Source organism: Protomyctophum parallelum, assembly GCF_964188405.1.
Source record: "Protomyctophum parallelum genome assembly, chromosome: 16".
Taxonomy (NCBI): domain Eukaryota; kingdom Metazoa; phylum Chordata; class Actinopteri; order Myctophiformes; family Myctophidae; genus Protomyctophum; species Protomyctophum parallelum.
The window spans coordinates 16,595,075-16,607,709 of NC_139711.1; the positions used below are offsets into that span (position 1 = coordinate 16,595,075).

The window sequence follows — 12,635 nt, forward strand, 5'->3', positions numbered from 1 at the left end:
TCCGCACACTGTCTTAAAAGCTCCAAAAAGTATGTAATAGCTGCTATTAAATTATTTTGGGAGCTTTTAAAAGGATCCCTGGCTAATAAGACAAATATGCCTTAAAACATTATCCTTGCCCTCTATAACTAAAATTAAAAAATAAAAACACCTTCAATATTTTATTTCTTTCATAAATAGAGAATCCTTTACTCAATAGGAACTGCTCCCTTTGCAAGTTGATGGTGTCATATGTCCATGTGTGGTCCAGCCCTATGGAATATATGGAATGCACATACTAATATAAAATAATATTTTAAATATTGCTTTGATTTACATATTATCTTTAGGAAGTTGTTTGTTATTAGAATATGCACTCCATACATTCCATAGGGTGTGAACCTCTATAACCACTATTTCTTGCACCTGGGCCACAGATGTGAGTGCACTACCTGGCTTCTTCATGAGATATAGACAATTAGACATGTCTTTTCGTCCTTTACTTAGAAGAGAGGAGGATGCCGTTTTGAAGATGAAGTTTTAGTTAATTTAGTTTGTTTTATACATAATACTTGTTGACTGCAGAGAAAGGGGTATACTATCATAATTTTCTTAGTTGTGTATGTTTCATGTGCCGGTCCGGCACACATATACATTAATGTACATGTTCCTGCATGTAGTAACATTGGGTAGTATGTCTATGTAGGACTATGTAAAAAGAAAAGAGATCAGCCCCCATTGACTCCACAGTCCACACCAATATTCAAACCAAGCCTATGCTCATGCTTGAGCCACAAAAGCAACTTTTTATGGAGTGGGCTGAAAATGGTTCAGCATATGGTTGCAGTCAATTGGTTGTGTTCTTGGGCATGCTGGGAACAGAAGCCTCTGTGGTAGAGGCTAATGAAATTCCTGGTCGTCATCGTGTGACAGTGATGTCACCGTCAGCAGCCCGAGCAGCTGAGGAGTGTGACGGCCAGAGACAATGGAGAGCTGTACTGCGTTGTGATCCATTTATTGTCGAGGGCTCCTATCAATGTCCAGACCTCAGACCGAGGCTCTTCTTACATCGTCTAGGCTCTGCCTGTCTGCCTTAATGGGCTTCTGGATGTTGATTTGGCTGCTTAAAGAGAAGAAGGACTGAGCTCTTACGCTGGTTCAGAAGCACCACTAGTGCCTCACAATGGACCAATAGCGCTCACGTTGGCCTTGCAAGAGACAGGTGAGGGACTGCACTGTTGATGTCAGGTAGTTTATAGAAACAAGCTATCATCTCTGGTGTGCAACGTGGAGTTCATGCGGTTTCAGAAGTTGATTCATCATGGATATAAAGTGGAGAACGTGTTTAAAATTGTGGCCTTTTGGTTTGGCAAATTACCAAACCCATAATGTGAAATGTCTAAATGTCATCATCCATTTGCCAGCTGTGAAACTATAGGTGTTGCTGTGCATTATGTGTTGCTGTGCATTATGTGTTGCATTATTTCAGTGGACTAACAAGAACTGCTCATATGAGGCCACCACCTCTGGACACCGGTTCCACTTGTATATGTGTACATTTAATTTGGCACCTTACATATAACCACAAGATGGCAATGTTCATACTGTATGTGTTGATAAACAATCATATGACTGGCTGAAACGCATTACTTGCTTAAATGAAGGAATAGACTAAACTGCTGTACTTCCCATTTTGAGAAACCGACCCTCCATGATTGTCTGTCTCTTTTGAAAGACTGTGGGAGGAACTGCCATTGTGTAAAGTTCCCTTAATTTCATGCAGCCATTTCACCATCTCTGGCCCTGAGTTTCATGTCCTCGGATATCTTCTATCACTAGGCAGCAGTACTAGACCTTGTACTGCATTGGATGTGACGTCAGAAAGAAAGGAGAGACAAGGGAAATTCCACCTGTAACCTCACCCCGCCTACATACTGCCTTTTACAATGTGGAGCATGTGACTGGAACATGCCATCTAGCCTTAGCTTGTGTCCATCAATCTGAAAAGTGCAGTGTGATGATGTAAACCAGAGTTACAGTCAACTGAAAATTTCACTTGTCAGAGTGATATTATATGTAAGCTGTCCAATGACTGCTTCAGAAGTGATCGTAACATTCGTAAGACACATAAACCCAACGGTATCTCTAACAACTTGTACTGAAAAGTAGTTTTAGCTTCTAGTGCTGTAGCAAATGCTATTGATGAGAAATTACTCACTGGGTTACTTAGTAACATTGTACTAAGTAGCCCAGTTTCAATAGAGCTAATGATGGGATGCATAAAACATATATATTTTGTCCAGCTCTTTGGCATTTTAGCATTATTAGATTACTATATATATACACTACTCTTTCTATATATCGGATCATTTATTATTTTTACGGTCGACTTGGGATGGTAATGTGCTGGTCAAAAAACATTAAGAGCATAGCAATTTACAGAAATAAACAAGTGCTCCTGTTTGCACTTTGGTATGGTAGACTGGTAGTTAATGTTTAGTGGAGGGTTTTGACGTAATGTTGGTTCTACTGTATACAGGGTAGGTATAGGCTACAATAATCTACAGTATGCGGGAAAGGATTGTGCTACTTTTAATGTTAATTTTACATTCAAATATCTGTAATCCCAACTAAATATGTCAAATTTGTTAATGTCTTAATACCAGTCACTGTAGCTGTACTGTAGTGCTTTTTTCTGGGGTTGATGCTTGAGTGACAAGCTGTCCCTCCCTCAGGCTTGATTTTTGAATTATTAAACTACTGTGCGTACAGCCAGTGGGTATTATGTTGACAATATGTTTTCAAGGCCTTGTGGCAGTTTGACAATGGGCTCGAGAAAACTAGGTCTGGTAGCTGCAAAATTGCTCTGCACCAGACTTGCTCTTATCCCTCTATCTGCTGTTAGATTATAGCTAGATACTGTCGATCTGAGCTGTAGAGCAACACAGGCTGCCGTGACTGTCTCTGCTAACTGTCCTAAATGTGACATCAGCTGCTCCAAGCTTATATAACCACTAAGACGCTTGAGTGCGAGAATTGATGTCGCCCTTTGTGCACGCATCTGCCTGGGTGACAGCAGACTGCTGGGCGAGCGCTGGCGATTTGGCATGGGGGGTCAGATCAACATATGGAAGGAATTATGTACTGGCCATATATGGAGCGTGTCTTGAGTGTACAGGGTTTGATGAAGTCAGATCAACATATGGAATGTCAGAACAGGTCAGCTCCGTATATGGAGATCTAAGGGTGGCAGCGGGGGCAGTGTCTTGAGTGTACAGGGTTTGATGAGGGCCCAGGTAGGGCCGGGCCTTAAACTTCAGGCCTGTTGAGAACTCCAGCTGCCGGGTGCGGCTGCATTAATAACTTTGGGGCAGTCTAGAGTTTAAATGGACAGGTATCAGTCAAAAGGGAGACATCAAAGGATGGATTGGGAAGGATCAACATATGGAATGTCAGAACAGGTTCTGACATATATCCATATATGGGGAGATCTAAAGGGTTTGAGGTCAGATGTAGAGTTGCTGGCCAATATTGATGACATCAGGGATCTCCATATATGGGCTTAATTGCGACAGCAAGTCGCATTTAGTATGACATCAGAGATCTCCATCCCTGATGATGTCACGTGATGTCATGACTCATGAGACCTGGGCACCATATATGGGGGCTTTCACATGTACCGGTATGTGGATTTTGAGTAATACACTGACTGACTGACGGACAAAAATGTACGAGTTCATAGTAAATGCGACCAATCAAAAACTACTTGGTTTATGCTATCATACAATGGATCTTTACAGTATGCTGCATTTTGGTTAAATTGTTCAGTAACAGCCAACTTGGCCCACATTCGCAACACACATTTAATGCTATTGCAGTGTCTGAAGTTTAGGTTATAAATCTAAGATTTATGTTATCAGGATAGTAGAAGTTGGGGCCACACACACAAAAAGTCAACCAAAGAACAAGATTCCTGTACAGGATCTCCTCACTAGTCAACAGAAACACCCTGAGGACCCTAACAGGAGCCCTCGTACAAGGTTTCTTCAACTATGCATGCACCTGTTGGTACCACAGTACCTCAAAGGCCCTTAAAACAAGGCTCCAGGCTTCCCAAAACCAAGAAAAACTGGTCAGGCTCCTACTTGGCCTCACTCCCAGAACCTACCTCACCCCTGCCCATTTTGATAGGCTGGAATGGCTTAAGGTTGACGACAGAGTACAGCATCTTGCAATGGGTCTGGTCTACAAGATTCGCTACACCACCAAGATACCCATGTACCTGTCTAAATATGTCCTAAATGTCCACACTCACAAAACCAGAGGGAGTTCAACAAACCATGTGCAACCCAGATTCAGCTCAGGATTAAATTTGCTCCTATACCACTAAAATGTGGAACGCCCTACCAACAGCCATTAGATATGTGAATCCCTTGACTCCTTCATAACCGCTCTCAAAGAGCAAAACAAAAATAGTAGACCCTGATGTAAACAAGTCTTTTGCTTTTCATGGTTTCGTCCACAAAGTAGCAGTTTTTGTATTTGACTTGTGCTTTCGTTTTGAAATTTTCATTTTTTATGTACCCATTCTACATACTGTGAAATAAAAATATCAATCAATCAATCAATCAATCAATCAATCAATCAATCTAACAAACATAAACACCTTAGTTATGTCAGTTTTAATTGAATGGCACATTGGTTACCTTCCTCTTGTGGTCAATGAATCACTATGTGTAGGGGTGGGGGGCTTAAGTGTAGTCGTTGTGAATAGATTGCAACGTCAGCACAGTTGTACACCTCCACACTACTTTGTTGGCTCTGCATCACTGCCGTCATGCTCAGTCAGTGCTGTGAGTCATGTTAGGTCAGGGAGGGAGGTCGTTGTCTGACTGGCTGAAGAAGTCTGTGTTTTCACAGTGCCTCTGGATGTCTAAAGCTCTCAAGGCTCACCGCCTGCCCTGGCAGTAATGGCAGTTAGTTATCAAGCCAATCAGAGGTTATTTCATGATCAACGTAATAATAATAATAACAGGGACATTTTTGTCCATCTCGGAGGGGCTAATTAAAAGTACTAGAATTCGACCGGCCTTCGTACTGTACTGTACTGTACTGTACTGTACTGTACTGTACTGTACTGTACTGTACTGTACTGTACTGTACTGTACTGTACTGTACCATACTTTTCCGTACTGTACCATACTTTTCTGTACTGTACCATACTGTACTGTAGCAGACTGTACTGCACCATACTATACTGTGCTGTACTGTACAATACTATACCGTACTGTACTGTGCCATACTGTGCTGTACTGTACAATACTATACTGCTGCGCCCTGTGTGTATGTGTGTGTGTGCGCGCGCATAGTGGAATGGGGTGTGGCCTAAAATGTGATGTAATTTGCATCACTGTGAAATATTGCGCAATAACATGGTTTTTCATGCAAATTAAAACTGTACAGTAATTATGACAGTTGCATGGATGCAAAGTAGTGCGTTATGTCTGGAGAGGCATGCCGGTGGTATTGTGCATGGTGAGATGTGGGCAAACGGTGTGGTTTGGTAGGAGAAGGCGGACAAATGCGGCCGGATAAACGGGGTGCGTGGGTTTTAATTAGGGTGGCAGGATTAGCTGCCATTTTCTGTGCCTCAATCCTTGCTTCCCATGAGGTCCACATCTATGCTGCAAGCTATCCTCTGACAGCCAGTTATGAGGGCTTCCCTGTGTTCCCAGCCATCAGCTGACCTCCAAACTATATAAATAGCTCTCTGTCCTCCAAAGGCAAACCATATCTCCAGTCCTCAAGGTTTAGATTTCGCTTTCTCGTCTTTTGTTAGGCGCCTTATATTGAATCAATATCCTTTTTTTTCCTTCTTTTTTTTTGTCATTTGTAGCACATGACATGCCTGGATAAAGTGTCAGAGCATTCACATTGAATTGGGGTAAACAAAGTTAGAAATGCCTTACACAAACCTACTTCCAGTCCAGACAACATTAGACAAAGTTAAACTTTGACCTATATTATTAATCTGGCCTAGATAACACTCGGCTGAGTAGTTCTTGTGGTTTAATGACTTTGTTATGCTTTATTTATGCAAGTGTGATTTATTTTTACCCATACTATTGACTCACTGGACCACTTTCATTGGTTGGCTTGAGGACACTTCATCTATTATAGATAGTGCCACTATCTCAAGACGCTTTACATAATAGAGCAGAGACCCAACATTTCTTTCCTTAGCAAGCATTTGGTGACAATGCCAGTAGTGTGGAAAAAAAAACTCCTCTTTAATGAGAAGAAACCTTGAGCAGAGCCAGGCTTGAGGGTGGGCGGCCATCTGCGTCGACTCTGTTGGGGGGTTGGGGTGGAAAGGACGGAGAGAGAGAGAGAGGGGGAGAGAGACACAAAGACGAACAACAACAACAACAACAATAATAATAACAGCAACATCAACAATACTAACAATTTCAAGAACAACTAGAAAAAGTGCCCTTCTGATCACAGGTCTGCACCAGGAGGATAGGAGTGTGTGTGATGTTTGGCAAAATGTTTAGGAGTAATATAAACGTGTGTGTGTGTGTGTGTGTGACGCGACACGGCCTGTTGTAGCGCCACCATGACGCTGATTTGAAAACTGTCAAGTGGCATTTCTTCCTCAGCCTAGTGGGAATATGCATGCACAGTTTCACCACAATCAGACACTGCGTTGAGGAGTTGTGGCGATTTGTACAAAACGGGTACAAAGCGGGCTACTCCTGAAAACTTTAGAAGCCAATCGTAGCCAATCAGGATGGATTATGAGAAATCAAACAAACCCGTCTTGATCACATGACTATGGAGAGCATGTGTACCGATTTGCATGACATTTGGATAAAATCTGAAGGAGTAATCTTAGAAAATGTGTTTTACATATGTCAACCTCCTGGTGGCGCTATAAAGAGCAGATGTGAAAAATTCCAGGCAAAGGTTTTTCCTTGGCCTCTAGGGAGTGTGCATACAAAGTTTTACACAGATCCGTGCAATTAGAGGTGAAAACACTAATCGGCCAGTTATAGCGCCACCATGAGGCTGAGTTGAAAATGTTCCAGTGGTATTTCTTCCTCGGCCTAGTGGGAATGTGCGTGCACAATTTCACGTAAATCACACGATGTGTTCATGATTTGCAGCATTTTGTTTGAAACTGAGCACTCCTGCGAACTTTGGAAGCCAATATTAGCCAATCAGGATGGAGTCTGAAAAATCTGAAAGACCGGTTTTGTTGAATTTGTGTAATGTTTGGACAAAATCTGTAGGTGTACTGTCCAAAAAAATGTTTTGCACAAAGTGGCCTCCTGGTGGCGCTATAAGATGTGAAAACCTTGGGGCAGAGGTTCAGCTGTGGCATTCAGGGAGTGTATGTGCAGAGTATGGCTGCGATCAAGCCAACGGTGCCAGAGATTAGCTGTCAACAGACGGCTAATCTAATGGGTTGAAAGGACAGGCTTTCCAAAGCTCATGTGAAAAGTAGTTCCAGCAGTCTCTTTGGGTGTTGCTAGACGTGCAGCAGCCTGGAAGAAAAAGTATTCTGTATTGTGTATGTAAAGAGACCTTATTGCATGCCCCAAGTGGGGCACTGACTTATGCAAGGGTGGAATTAAAATATGAGCATGTGCACACAACGCACACACAGATGCATACACGTGTGTGTGTGTGTGTGTGTGTGTGTGTGTGTGTGTGTTTGTGTGTGTGTGTGTGTGTGTGTGTGTGTGTGTGTGTATGTACATGCATTGGAATATCATTAATTATACCATTTTCGTCTCCTCCCATATATATCTACTTTAATTACTAACAGTGTCTTACATTCCTGTCTAACATTTAATTTAAAACATGAATAAACCTACCTTGGCAACACAATAGAGTGGCATCATTCAAATGTAATATTTGGGTGCTGCCATAGAGAACATCATTTTCCATATGTAATTTTGAACAACCATTGTCTTCATCCTACCGCCATTGTAGTCTCAAATGTTCAGACGCATCAGGCTTTTCAATTTTCAACTCGGTAGTCACTGTGTGCGCTCTCAGAGTGTATTTCCGAATGCAAAGAGTGTGTAATGTAATGAGGTGGCCAGTCAGATTCCAGGGGTGGCCTGTCACTCCAGGTCATCCCCTGGACATGCCACTGATTCCATGGAAACTGGGGATGTCGGATATTATCGGCCTCCCAATATTATCGGATGATATATCGTCATATCATCAATGTTTGTGTTTGAGTGCACAAACACTCAAAAGTCAAAACTAGTCATAGGAAACGGTAGCAAAACAATGTTTGTGTTTACATAAACCCTCAAAGCTGGACATAAGAGGGGCCAGTGCCCCTCAAAAATGTATATCTGAAAATATTTGTTTTTGAGGGGTGCCAGCACGGAATGTGTACCACATTTGTGATGATTCGATTGGCTGAGCACGGAATGTGATGATGTATGATGATAAGAGCGCCCCTCACTTCACAGAGCGGTTTTGAGATTATTCAGTATTTTTAGTTATTTCTGAAAGTTTTGAGACTTTTGAAAGCCTTAATACACATTTTACCTGAATTTATTCGCCTATATTAACATGGGAAAAACAGGAACGCCACTTGAAAGTGGTTAAGACTAAAACAATGTTTTAGTTTGTGGGTTTGCTGTGCTTTGGCTTGTATCTGCTTGTACTAGCAGCCTTTATTTTTAGGCTGCAAAGGAAAGGTGTGTCCTTCCAGTTTAGTCAGCTGGGGTCACATGGTTCCACTCTGCACACTACATCAGGGCTGTTTGGCTGTAGCCAATACACCATTCTGGGGATAAGACATGCGCTATTTGAGACAAGCCTTTTGTTTTCACTGTGGTCTGGGTTTCATTTTACCCCAGTGACATGTCTTGAAGCAACCACACTTAAAAAGTCCTAACTTTTTATTGCTTTCCCCTTGAGAGGATTGGAATTGTTGTGTGAACATTATGAATTAAATCCTATCCAGATGATACGTTTACCATATTGTGAATGAGTGCTTGATTGCAGTCATTTCCAAATGTATAAAAGAATAAGGGCTATATCTTGCGCCACCCCTAAAAACCTTTTAAAATAGTTCAAATAGCTGATCTACAAGCTCACAACGTGTAGTTGTAGATCGGCTAGTTGGACTATTTTAAAATGATGTAAACAGGCTTAAAGCTTCGATCCACACAAGAAAATGTGTTTTGTCAAAACTCACGTGTCATTCTTAGGAGGGCATCTCTGCTAAGAACATACCAAAGGCTGTAGCTTGTGATGTAATCAAGCAATATATTGGCAAGATTTGTTATTTGATAATGGAGTGAGTGCCGGCAGTTAATTTTCATGAAAATATTTGAAGGGACTGTCCCACTTCATTATTGTGTGTGTGTGTATTAGGTCTAACAAACCAGTCATTGACAATATAACACTACAGAAACTACAGAAATGCTTCTTTATCGCTACCCAGATCAAGAAATTACATTTGTAAACTATTTAGGGTGCATTTTTCATTCATTGTCTTGTATCATAAGCCCCCATGTAGCCTAATAACTACACAGAATGTCTAATTGAAACATAGAAATCAGACCCGTCTGAAGTGAGTGATGCTGTTGGTACTGTACTGTACTGTACTTTGTAGTACTGTACTGTTCTTCGTAGTACTGTACTGTACTGTACTGTACTGTACTGTACTGTACTGTACTGTACTGTACTGTACTGTACTGTACTGTACTGTACTGTACTGTACTTTACTTTACTTGCACAGCAACACGTTGTGAGCTCTGAGAAAAAACCTGTGCCATCCAGTGGTATAGAGGGTATGCGCATGCATAAAGTGAATGGCAAAGTGAGTGGCAAAGTGAGTTTAATGTAATTTGACATTGTTTAATGCAATCATATTGGACTTTTCTGTTTGGATGTATGAGTTGTCAATGCCAGAAAGTAATTTTTTGACACTCAGTATGGGTTCCTGCATAACATCCTGGTTTGATGATAATGTCACACGCATACCCTCTATTAGTGAGGTGTTTCAGTATTCGTGCTTGGACAGACGGACAGACACAGGGACACATTGTTAAAATTCAAAACTAGCAGTGGTAAAGTTCCTGCCCAGAACCACCGCAGAGGCAGTGGTTCGGGTCCGGGTGGAGGGATGCCAGGTGGGGAGGGTGATAATTGTCACAGCATGTAATCATACAGGCTGGGGCGGCACCTGTCAGCAGGGTGTGTTGGGCGGGAGTAGTAGTAGGACAAAGGCTCAACGTACTCCCGGTGGGGGTTCCTCACTGGTACAGTAGGTACAGACATTGGCAAAAAGTACAAATACAAACAACGTACAAAACAATAACAATTGTCCTGAGTTAATGGTAACATTCATCATTTGTTGAGGCCATCATGAACCTTCTTCATCTAAAAACCTCCAATATTAGAAGCAAACTAGAAAAAGTGCCCTTCTGGACACAGGTCTCCACCAGGATTTCTTCCTCAGCCTAGTGGGAATATGCGTGCACAGTTTCATCGCAATCGGACGCTGCGTTGAGGAGTTGTGGCGATTTGTACAAAGCGGGCTACTCCTGAAAACTGTAGGAGCCAATCGTGGCCAATCAGGATGGAATATGAGAAATCAAACAAACCTGTCTTGATCATATGACTATGGAGATCATGTGTACCGATTTGCGTGAAATTTGGATAAAATCTGAAGGAGTAATAATAGAAAATGTGTTTTACATATGTCGGCCTCCTGGTGGCGCTATAAAGAGCAGATGTGAAAAATTCCAGGCAAAGGTTTTTCCTTGGCCTCTAGGGAGTTGGCATACAAAGTTATCCACAGATCCGTGCAGTTAGAGGTAAAAACACTTTTCGGCCAGTTATAGCGCCACCTTGAGGCTGAATTGAAATTATTCATGTGGCATTTTGTCCTCGGCCTAGTGGGAATGTGCGTGCACAATTTCACGGAAATCACGCGATGTGTTCATGATTTGCAGCATTTTGTTTGAAACTGAGCACTCCTGTGAACTTTGGAAGCCAATCTTAACCAATCAGGATGGAGTCTGAGAAATCTGAAAGACCGGTTTCGTTGAATGGCTCTAGAGAGACTGTGTACCAATTTGCGTGATGTTTGGACAAAATCTGTAGGTGTACTGTGCAAAAACTTGTTTTGCACAAAGCGGCCTCCTGGTGGCGCTATAACAGGCCGTTCTGGAAAGTTTGGGGCAGAGGTTCATCGTTGGCATCCAGGGAGTGTGTGTGCAAAATTTGGCATGGACCGGGTTAACGGTGCCGGAGATTAGCTGCTCACGGACACACGGACGGACACACACACGGACGGACGGACGGACGGACGGAGTGCAAAACATACTCTCCCCCCATGCCTTCGGCCTGGTGGAGACAATAATGTATCAAGTAGGGTAGGAGACAGTACAGTGCAGTGATTAAACCTGCATCTCTCTCGGTCAAACTCTTGTTAATTATTTTCATTGGTTAAATACTGTATTTCTAAAATGCACAGGCAGACATAACCACTTTCAACTTGGGCTGGCATATACAGTAGTTGAAAATGTTCAACAATGTTAAACATTTTTCAAAACTTTTCAAACATAATGAAAATATCAGAACTACCAGCTCACAAAACATTTCAATGTGTGTTCTGAGCCTGTACATCTGCTATTTAAGCTACTTTTGCAAGACCTCCTACTGTGTCGCTTCACACTGTGCTCTACACAGCTGGACAGACGGATGGCTCATAGACAAACCATGTTGAAAATAGAGCTCTTACCTCAGTCAAAAACAATCACATTCTCACATTCATTGTAATGCAGCATTACTTGGACGTGATACCACTGAAGTGTGTAAATGTAATTTCTGTGTTTGCCAATTGTAATAAGTTACACTACTCGTTACTGGGGAAAGTACTAATATTACAGTAATGTATTACTAAATAATATATTCATATGTTGGGTACACTGACAAATGACAACATGAACAATGCCCTTTTTGGCTGGGATGCCAGCAGCTGCAGAGAGAGAGAGTTATGGTGTCAGTGGCAACCACGAGCCCAGTGTCTGACGTATTTGGGTTTTGATTTTTCATAATTCAGACGGTCGGACTCTGTAATCATCAGCACATTAAAAGACAGATGTTTACCCAATTTACAGCAACCATTGGATAATTATAATCTGATCTGTGCTGAATGAGATCGCATCTGTGTGCTTTGATAGGATTTATGGATAGAATCTGGTGAGTATTTGAGAGAACAATGCAAATACAAATACATGAATTACATTTAAATATCAAAGCTTGTTGCATCTTGTCCAATTCTAAGCTTTAAAGCTGCAGTCTGGAAATGATTTTAATCAATTAAATGATATTGTTACCATTCTGTGTTGTAGAATGGTAACAATGGTAACAGTGGTAACAGTAGGGACTGTACCAGTGAGAAATGTAGTCCCTGGTATCAGGTAGATTAGAACATACACCCACCGGTTAACAAATAGTACTTCCTGTCAGCCCCATATCTCTTCTGGCCAAGCAGGGGTTCCTTCTTGCATGAGCATTAGATGTTTGGTCTTCCAGACAGAAGGAGTCTGGGATCCACTGTGCTATATATATTACAGCTAACATCTAAAAGGACACGGATGCTTTCCTGG

The 12,635-nt window shown here is 41.8% G+C and overlaps 1 protein-coding gene across 4 annotated transcripts in view; it reads left to right on the forward strand.

Moving 5' to 3' along the window:
• Window positions 1-12,635, forward strand: part of elf1 (E74-like ETS transcription factor 1) — a 56,087-nt gene that overhangs the window by 3,183 nt on the left and 40,269 nt on the right. The window contains exon 1 of one of the 4 annotated variants that reach the window (XM_083785823.1): window positions 1,182-1,201. The exons of the other annotated variants lie outside the window; for them this stretch is intronic. The gene's annotated coding sequence lies outside the window, so the exon portion shown is untranslated. Of the gene's footprint in view, window positions 1-1,181; window positions 1,202-12,635 lie in introns of those variants that run through there. 4 annotated transcript variants of the gene reach the window in all.